This window comes from Strix uralensis, chromosome 5, assembly GCF_047716275.1.
Source record: "Strix uralensis isolate ZFMK-TIS-50842 chromosome 5, bStrUra1, whole genome shotgun sequence".
Lineage (NCBI taxonomy): Eukaryota > Metazoa > Chordata > Aves > Strigiformes > Strigidae > Strix > Strix uralensis.
In genome coordinates, this window is record NC_133976.1 from 56,343,201 (window position 1) to 56,353,855 (window position 10,655).

General features: G+C 45.4%; 1 non-coding gene across 1 annotated transcript; it reads right to left on the minus strand.

The window, feature by feature from the left end:
• Positions 1 to 10,262: 10,262 nt before the first annotated feature.
• Positions 10,263 to 10,411, minus strand: LOC141944898 (U12 minor spliceosomal RNA). Its single transcript, XR_012629358.1, has one exon. It is a non-coding gene; the product is annotated as a U12 minor spliceosomal RNA (small nuclear RNA).
• Between the last annotated feature and the right edge of the window lie 244 nt (positions 10,412 to 10,655).

Below are 10,655 nucleotides of genomic sequence, written 5' to 3' on the forward strand. Positions count from 1 at the left end.
GCTGTGTGCCAGTCGAGTCCTTTCCTCCAGTTCTGCTTTCTAGTCCAGCAGTTTCCCTGGCTGCACAAACTCCCTGGGATTTTCTCAAAGCCTCCCAGAAAGAAAGGCTAATTTCTGTGCAGCTCTCTGCAAGCAAATTGTTCTGCTTCTCTCAGGAATCCACTATTCTGTGAGCATGTTGCAGGTCACTGACAACATGACCTGGGATCCAGGTAAGTGCAAGAAAATTGGCTTTTAGGAAACCAGAGTATTCTGAAAAACTGAATGTAAAAGACCTTTAGTGGAAATATTTATTATGGAATAGAGAAGGTGAATTAAAATTACACATGCACCATATTTCTTACAACTTTCACAGAAAGAAAGAGATGCAATAGTTAGGTTTTCATACCTTGTAAGGTGTTGCAGAATAAGGTGGGCAGTGTATTAACACTTAATCTTGTCCAGGCTTTAGAATGTAGATGACAGGGAAGTTGTCCAGTACCAGCAAGTAGGAGCTTCAGCATGACCCTGAGCCAAATGCCATGTGATTATATAGGTATAATAGTACATACATGGCAAGCTGCCATGCCGCCATGCTCTATTTGGTACCTGCTTAGAAATTTTGTTACCCTAATTTTTAAGACCCTGTAGCTCTTTTTAAGACCCTGAGTCAGTGTGGTCCTGTTCTGCAGATCAGTTTTATCTCTGAAGCTCATAGCTTCTGTAGCTTCACATGTATGGTCCTTTCCTTTGATTTTTCTTCCTTTAACATCTTTTTTACTGGCTTTAGGCTAAAACACTCAAGTTACAAAGCTTTAGATTTCAAAGGCTGATTTAAAGGCCTTCAGAAGGCTACAAGCACTGCTGCATCCTTTCTAGCAGGCTTCACACACACTTCCTAGTCTCTTAACAGCAGGAGCAGACTTTTTGCTCTGTCTGTACAGCACCTAGCAGAATCCAGCGGGCTTGGACTCTGAGGTACTGCTGAAACATCTTTTCCCTGTTACATATGCTCAGCTGATCTCAAAGGAGCAACAATTTACCTCTCTGTTACTGATTTGTTATTAATTTGAGCTGATTTTAATTATTTTTGATGATTTGGATGTAAATAAGGAATGATTTAGAGTAACTATATAACCAGTTATATACTGCTACAAAGTTCTTTTTTTAAGTCCCAGGCTGAGGCCATGTAGACTAGTGATAATCATTAACTAGATTTCTATACCAAGAATAAGACTCGTGATGAGGTACCGTTGTTAGACTGTCCGGTAAGGACAATTGATTGCCCTATAGACCAGGTACTATAAAAGTTACATTGTGAAAGGGCCTCCAAGCATGTTAAAATTAGTGTGAGCCAAAAATCCTTGGGTAAGGGCATTGGAGGGTCTTTCTTTTAGGTCAGTAGTCTGTGGTGGTCGCAAAAGCGACTCATTTCAGGACTCAAGTGCACATGACCAGAAAGAGGTGGGAATAAGAAAATGAGTTATAGGAGTTAACATGTTTATGTATGAGAACTTGATTAATATATGTTACTGTATCCAATATAATCAGCATGCTACAGGAGTTAAGTGTGCGTTGTTGGTGAGACGACTCCCCTGCACACCCAGCCGTTAATAAAGGAGTGTCTGCTTATCTACATCAAATTGGTGTCGATAAGTTCTTTTATCTCGTTTTGGTGACACCTCACTGCAAAAGGTGTCATTTGGCCTAGAGTGCAGTAGCCCGGAAACAGTGCTTGGACTGCCTCCTTCCTGAGCAGCTACAGGATTTTTAACAGCTCACAGCAGACCATTCATTAGCAACAAAGGTCCACTGATTGCCACGAACTGTCTCTCTGCATGAAATTTCCCTATTGTCAGACTCTCACATCTCCTGGTGCAAAGGACAACATCTAGCTTGTGATCCAACACAACCTCTTTTCCCAGTTCTTGATGTCTGAAGGTGAGATTTCACCTGGGCTGAACATCCAGTGCATCGGTGTGGTGAGTTAGGCCACTCATTTGGTGTGGGTTGCATTCCTTATGCCACTCCTATCAGCAAACTGAGATGAGATGTGGGATTTGAGTATCAAATGTCCCAGCTAAATCTAAGCACTTTGGAGCAATCAACAAAACACCATTGTTCTAGAAAGGTCGATGGGGGCAGAGATAATGGTTGTGGCTGCTGCTGTCTTGAGAGAGCCTGAAGCCTCTGAGCAAGAATGTCCCTGAAGAACAGGTTGAGTTACACAGGTACATCCTGCCTTCCTCCATGTTGTACAACATGCAATCATAGAATAACCCAGAGTTGTCTTCTCTTCCTTCTTTGGCTCTGTACCATCATTAAGAGACTTGGAGAAATGCTACTGCTGAAATGTTTTTCTCCCATAGCTTCTTCTACCCCGTACCTCTTTGAGGACAAGCAGACTCTTCCGTGGCCTCAGAAGTGTACTGCATTTCCCACCACCTCCTCCCTCTTCATCAGTCAACACAACCATGCCCCCTCACTTGGACTCATTTGCTATCTAAACCAAGCTAGGACAGTTCTGACCTAGACTTTGTTCAAATCTCAGTGGAGACCCTGAGACCTTTTCCCTTCTCATAGATTCTTCATCCAGAAGAAGGGGGGCAAGTCTACCCATACCTCTACACCTTACATCTCACAGATGGATGGCAAATGATGGGAGCCTAAGTTTGCTCATTCCTACCAGAGACAAAGTCTCCTGCAAGAGCTCCAGACAAATGAATTCACATAGTCAAGTGGATTAGATCTTCCATGTGGTATCTGGAAATGATTCCTCTCTGTTACGCTATCATCCTACCAGTGATGCAGGATTATCCCTGGAGCTGAGACACAATGGCTTTTCTTCAGCTCTGTAGGATGCAACTAATTGTTATCTCAGTCCTTCAGACTTTGGTGAGAGGTCTGTGTACTCCCACCAAAGCACAGCCCAAGTGTTGCCTTCCCTTCTGCTCTCCCCACTGTCCAGAGAGGGAGACAGAGTCTGTTCCCAGTGGAATTTAAAAATATCACTCATATCCTGGTAGAGACATTGACTGAAACATCAGCAGCACACTCAATGCTCCACTTCTGTCACCCAACATTACAACTTGTCTAAGAAAACAGTTTTTCTAGTATCCTCACTGAAGTGAGAAAGGTAAAGGTTAGACCATACCACTGAGACATAGCACGAACAATGCAGCAGGCTGTGGCCTCCTCCAGCTTTTGGGGTATTCCTGAGAGCTCTCTCTTCAGGCCACTGTACAGATGGGTAAATGGGAAGTATCCTGCATTTGACTTCTCCTGCCTCTCCTGCACAAGTCTGTCACTATTCTGACTCTGAGAACCTCTGATCCTGCTCTTTACCTCCCATGATCTGCAGCAGCAATATCCTATGACTTCAGTGACTCTCAGTGCTTCTGGTCTTACACTGCATTAGCTAAGTAATTTGGAAGACATACAGATAACGTCTGAGGTCTGACCTTGTGCATAGCTGGCATCTATTGCTCCATAACCCAAAGAGCCCCAGTTTCCAGAGGGATATTTTCTGCCACAGGATAAGTATGCCAGCAGTTACAATCTACAGATATCTGCTTAGCTGTTAGCCATCTTTTGACCTTTTCTCTCTCTGTGATGTAATTTCATTTATTTCACACGTGCAGGAAGCTTTGGTGAGAGAATGGATGGGTCAGTGAGTCAGGGGACGTGTCTCTTGTCCCTCAGTCTCTTACTTTCTAACAGCTTCGAGGGACCAGGGTTCAAGGGTTCAGATACATGAAGACAGAAAGTGCAAACAGATGTTCTGACTCAGAGAAAGTCTCCTGACCATTGCAAGAAAGAAACAGGACCAGCACACAGGAGGCTCAGCTCTTGGAAGAAGGAGCAAGCCAGCCTTGTGATTATCCAGTGGACCCCATTTAGATGATTAGAAGTGCCTGGTCAGTGCTGTTAGTAGTGCCCTCATGGTCTCAGATTATTTTTTTTTTTTTGGTGTAAAAAGTCAATTTGATGATAATGAAACTGTTACAAGCTGTTTGTAAACAAGAAGCTGTCCGTAAAGAGGATGCCTCAAACAACTCGAGTGGGACACCCTGTGGGGGAGAAGCAGAGCGAGCTCTGTGGAGGTGGGGTGGTGGGCCGTTTCTCTCCCCCTCCCTCCTGTTGTGGCCCAGAGAGAGAACTTGCCTAACTACAGGTACAAGCCAGAGAAAATGAGAACCTTCTAGAACAACCTATTGCACAGGTGTAAGAAAGACAACAATATAAAGACAACACCCCACCTGTGTCTTTGTTGACCCACCACCTATGGACCAAGCCTGCTACTCTATGACAATGACAATGTGGATCCAAGGGTGGTGATTTCCCTTTTCCTACCCCCTTCGTTTTTCTCTTTCTTCTTTCTGCTCTCTCTCTCTCTTTCTTACATATATTCATGTATGTAAGTTTTGTACAAACTGCAATAAATTGATCATTGATGGGTTGTTAGGAAAATAGTCTCATCACCAAAGTGCCTTTAATTCCCCAACGGTTATCAGTTGATCATCTCAAAGTGCCTTTATTCACTCTCTGAAGCTTACCAGGTGATTGTTGCCAAATTGTCTCCATTCACTCACTAAAGTTATCAGTTAATAAAGCTACAAACAAAATTGTTCCTGAGTCTTTGCCATGACTCCTCCTGCCCTGCGGGTCTGCCGAGCAGAGATAGGCTCTTCCACCAGCACGCAGGCTCTCAGGGATTTCAAAAGATTCGCTCCTATTGTAACCCACCACATGGGATGAGACAGAAACCTACAGGTGATCCCAGAGCACATAATTCATAGACAGACTAAAAGCCCCAGCCTCACCACTGTGCCTTCCCCTCAGAGGGAGAAAGCCTGACCCCAGACACAGTCACCACCACAGCACCGCTGTATTTTTCCAGATCTTGCAACAACACATAATTAATACTTGGATTACATCACTAACTTCTCTTTAGAAGGTTTTTCACTTTTGAAAGTGATGACTGGACTTTGATTGGTTATGTGAGATAAATTTCACGTGCTCATTTTCCAGAATAGTACCTGGGAAGGCAAATAGCAGCTATTTCACCAAAACATTTCCTTAGAAATTCATTATCCCTCATGACAAACTCCTGTGAGAATTAAGATCACTCAAATACTAGCATGGGTAGTTTTCAAGGAACAACTGGGCCACTGACCTGAGGAGCAGTGCTGAGACCTTTCATAGCTGAAGCTGAGAAGTTTCAAGCAGTTTAGCTTTCTACAAGGGCTTGTCTTGGGATACTGAAGCCAAATTCTCACAACACAGGGTAACAGACTGGGAGAATCTTCACCCATGAGCAAGAGAAGTGAATGGATCAACATTTCTTTTCTTCTTCCCTTCGCCTCCCCCACCCAAATGCACACAAACCAACGGAGCAAAACGATAAAGTGGGTGAAAGATGCATAGTTTATCAGCTCTCATGTACTCTTTAAAGGACTAAAAGAGCAACAACATCAGCATTGTTGTTGATGAATATGTACTATTTTATATTAGGGTTAGCTGTGCCTCAGAGCAAATATCTGTGGTATGAATTACTTGACAAATTTAACTGGCATTTGACAACTTACATATTTACCAGGCACTATTTCTCTAGAATTAACAGTGCAGAAAATACGCTAAATACAAATGCAAAACACTGGTGGAATTCAAATTCCACATGCATGGAAACCACTATGCCACAAGCTTTCATTCCCGAGTCATTTCTTGATTTAGGATGCCCCCAACACACAGTGGCAAAGCAGAGGCAACAGTGGTTTAGGAAATGAAGAGGACTAAAACTCCTCTTTTCAGACTGGTTTGGATGACGTTCTTGACCATATACTCTGAGGACAGCTGTGTGGGGCAGGGACCAAACTTCCTAAACATTTCTAACATAATAACCAACTTACTGCTTAATTCCTATTGTTTGCTTTCACCTCAGTTGTGAATCAAGGCTGTGCTTTCAAGCCTGGGGTATAAAACCATGTCAGTCATGGAGTCTAATATTAATAAAAAATAGACTTTGAGTGGGCAAATATCAATCAAAAGAAGAAAGAGAACTCTGGCTGGCAAGAGAACTCATACCTATCTAGAGGCAGGCAGCACATGTGGTTAGTGTACTTGAGCATGTCTCTCACTATTCAGGGAATTCATGGCAGACTGCTGAGATGCTTCCCATGTGGTGAGCAGCTGCTACAGGCATTGCTGGTGGGTGCTGGTAGCTGGAAACATCTAAGAGGGCACAAACACTGTTAAGTGAAAGAGCCACGCAATTACAGCCAGGGAACTACCCTGAGGTGAAAAAGGTCCCATCTACGACTAGAATGTAGAATAAATATTCACCAAAAAAAAAAAAAGAACTGCCATGGTTTAAATGACACACAAGCAATAACCAACAGGTTATCAAGAACAAATATGGTCTTTTGCCAGCTTCTGAAAAATGAAATGGCTGGTAGGTATCTGCATTATGAGAGGTAACTCCATGCAGAAATTCCTCTTCTCAGACAAACCAGTACAACCGAGATTCAGGATACAGCCTTTTAAATCTGTCCTAACTGAGGAGTACATTACCTCCTCAGACAATTCTTCAATTTGCCAAGCTCATTAGGGAACCTGTTTCCTAACATTCCTGCAGCCCACCCACAAAGGATTCAAAAGGAAAAATGTATTCAGCTCAAGAAGAGCAAAGTCTAAACACTGCTAAAGAAAACAAAAGGGCTGCTTGTTGCAGAAATGGCAACTGAAATTGAAAGTAAAAGAACAGCACTAAAAAGCAAAACTAACTTTCTTTTGAACAGGTATGTCAAGTAACTCACCACATAACTTTGAAAAATATAAGCCGAATAAGTAAGAAAGCTAAGAATTTCAAAATACTTAGTGAGAGGCTCACAGTGGCAGTGCCAGTGTTTGATGCCAGGACAAACGCATTATCACAACTGGCTGTCAGACGCACGGGAGGCTCAGGAGGAAGCGAGCACGTGCCTCCTCTGACCCAGCAGGACAAGCAAACTCCCCGACAGCCAACACCCAGGCTTTGAGAATCGGTCTTTCCCACAGGCACACCCCACGTCTAACTCAGACAAAAAGCAACACCACCACAACAGGTCCTGTTCTGTTCCAGGTTACATCAAACGCAAACAACTGAACTCCTCCAGCAAAGAAATTAGAAGAAGAGAAGATGGCCAGTCCTGTGTATTTGCTAATAGTTTAAGATGTACAATAATAAGAATATCTTGTTATTTCTGCAAATGTTTAGCTTAGTCCAAGCTAAATCCCAAATTTGATCCTTTTCCTTTTTCCGTTCTTATTTTTTAAAATGAAATTTCTTCCTCCTAGGAAACATGCGTCTTAATAAATAATTACCAGAGTAACAAAAATCTCAGTTTATAGACATAAACAAGAACTAGAACTCAAACAGAACTCACATAAACCAACATTCTTGGTATAACCTTCAAAAATATTAATGTCTCCATGTCTTCAATCTGAACAAAAAAGGAATATACAGTAAGTCAGGAGATTGTTATTGTAATTATTAGTATTCTACTTCAGTGTACAAAACAGGACACAGAAAAATTACCCCTATGGCAGCTAATTCCCCCTTGAGTTTAATTACAAAATTGTTTAATCATTTTCATACAAAATATTTATGTGTCAAGGTAATTATTATGGTGATGGCATTAATGCAATCAATGGAGAGAGTACTGCCTACATCCTAAATTTTTAATAGTTTTGTTATAATTAATAGAGAAGAATTAAGGTTTCTAACAGCTTAGATGGTTAGGAGATTTCCTAACTGAAGTTGGCTAGAAAGATTATTTGGCTTCTGACACGAGGGTTTCTGTCCTTTGAAGAGTAAGGAACCACATCTAACACTTCAGTCAGTCATTGTGACAGATGGACTTTATCTGGACTGGGAAATGATGTAATCTTGCTCCACAGCAACTTAACCGATACCTTCTCTGGCCATGTCATTCTGCTTTTAGCTGCTTCACGTGCCTCTGTAGGACTCAATGAAGGAAACATTTTAAGTTGGATGCTGTACCATGTACTACCCCAAGGTTAACATGACATCCTTTGCATAATTTCCTAATTAGTATTTTAAAAAGAAAATTTCTGTGAGACAGGAAAACGGTCTCGTCTGTTCTGACTTCCATGATCTGGGTCTCAGCTGACGAGGGAGACACGCTCAAGGAATCCACCTCTGAAAAACCAAGGGCAGGCCTGAAAGTTTCCCAGCACATTTGGACAAGGAGCCCTTTGTGGGGACTCCTGCACTCAGGGAGGTCTCTTTGCTGCTGCTTGCACCTTCCCCCCTCTCCCTGGCACGAGAAGGGAAGCAGAGGCCTGAGCCTGTCCCTGAGCAAATATTCCACGTCTCTTTCACAGCTGTGAGGAGGAACCAGGAGAGACCCGTGAAACCTGACCTACGGGTTGTTTTGTCTCACAGGAAGAGTAAAACAATCATAAACACAGGGAAGGGAAGATCCTGAGGTTTAAACTGTTCCTTCCTTGGATGAGGCTTTGAGTGACCTGGTCTAGTGGAAGGTGTTGGTGCCCATGGCAGGGGGGTTGGAACTAGGTGATCTTCAAGGTCTCTTCCAACTCAAACCATTCTGTGATTCTGTGATTCCCACAACAGCAGGGCTCATGCCCTCTAACCAGCCTCCCACTGAGGGTTCTGCACGGGAAGGGGGGTGCCTGCAGAGGGAAGGGAGCTTCACTGAAGGAATGGGTGAGCCGGCCTGGACTCTTCACCTGGAGAGAAGGTGACTTAGGGAATCACAGGTGGAAGAGAGGACAGGTAAGAGCTACACATGCACTCTCTCCACCTTCAGTTGCAAGAACTAGGCTGATGGAAGCAAATCGAACAGGAGGAGGTGGTTCACCACGCAGCAGAGAGTGGAGGTGCTTGCCAAAGGATCCTGTGGCTGCGCAAATATCACTGTGGTCAATGGGTGTCTGGACAGGTGTGTGGAAGACACCTCCACTGGGGGTCCTTGCGGGTTGGAAACAGAATACTGGACAGGAGGCCCTCTAGTCTGGAACCACTTGGATTGCTCTTATATTAATACAAATTTACTGAAAGAAGCGTTGCCTGTAGTTTTGCAACAGCAGGCTTTACGGTTGTCACACATCATCTACCCCACCACCATCAGTCTGATCAAATATCTCGACAGCTGCAGAAAGGCAGCACAAAAAGGGCATAAACTTATTACTGTGTACCCTAAGTTGATAGTGATGCAGTCATGTGGCACCCTTGATCCGGATCAAGCACCAGTGGACAACTAAGCAGTGACCTGGCATCACTACTGGTATGACTGTAGGCTCATGAAGGCTTGAAACGTTCCTGAGAGAAAATCTCAGATCCTGTGGGATCCTGAGCTCACGTGGCTGTGAGCAGCTGCCTCAGTTCACCTGTCTCCTCTGCATTTGTCCCCAGCCCTCGCTGACAGCTCCTGCTCTCCTGAAGTCCAAGAGCTTCCTCCCAAGACCTTCCCTGTGGATCTTGCATGGAGCATGCGTGTCCCTGCAGCTCCACAGCGACAACACGGCAGAGGCTGCTGCGTACACTGTGATGCCTCAGGGTCACCGTGGCGCAGGCATCGTGTCAGGGAGACGGTGGGAAGCGAGCAGTGAGGGCACGGAGGGGAACCGCACAAGTGAAGCCTCCTGACAGCTGCCAGGGGAGAGATGGAGCTGTGGGCCGAAGCAAAACTCTGCATTTTGGCGATGTGTCTTCCAACAACAGGAAGAAACCCCGCGCTGCAGGGCCCGGGGGGTGTGCTCTGCTGCAAAGGGCGTTTTGGGGGTGGCCCTGGCAAAACCCAGAGTCACTGTCCTGCAGGTACAGGTGCTGCAGCCGGTGAGTCGGGACAGGTCAGGAGGCGACAGTGGAAAAGCTCACCTCTGCCCAAGCCTGCACAAGGAGGCTTTTCCCTTTCACTGATTTTTTTTTCTTAGTCTGATTTTAAATGGCGTAATTCCTCCCACAAAAACATAAAAAAGGAATCACTTCCTGCAGACACCTGAAACGTTAGGAGGGTTTTGGCGATGTGTTTCTAAGCGTCGTGAAGACCCTTCAGCCAGCTCAGATTAACTGCATCGCGCGTGAACTGGGCGGAGAGGATGAGGGGGGGGGAAACACTAAATATTGTTTTTCTTTAGTTATAACGGGAAAAACACCGGGGCGCGCCCCGGTTTGAGCTCTCCACCGCGCGCAGGCTCGCCCCCGCGGCCCTCTCTCCACCCTTGCTCTGTCCTTGCGACGCGCTGCACGTAGAGGTCGGGCAGATCACTGCACCCGGGCATCCCGCGAAGTAAGCGGGCCACCCGGGGACGACCTGTACCCGCGCAAAAATTCCTCTCACATTCGCAGTGAGGACCCGGGCGTCACCCCGGGTCGTTATTTTCCTTACTCATAAGTTTAAGGCATAACCTCCTCCATCCCGCCCCGTTGGGAGAACCCTAAGCGTTAGCTCTGCCGGTCAGGGCGAGCGGCTCCCCGCGCCGCCCCGCCCCGCGCACGTTAGCGTCCCGTGGCCCTGACCGCTCTGCCCCGGTCTCCTGCTCCTTCGCCGCCGCGTAACCGCTGCCGCGGGCCGAACCGCGGCGGGAGGCGATTGGTACTGTATGTAAATGAGCGGCCAGCGCGCCGCTGGGGGTTGTGGGACGCCCTC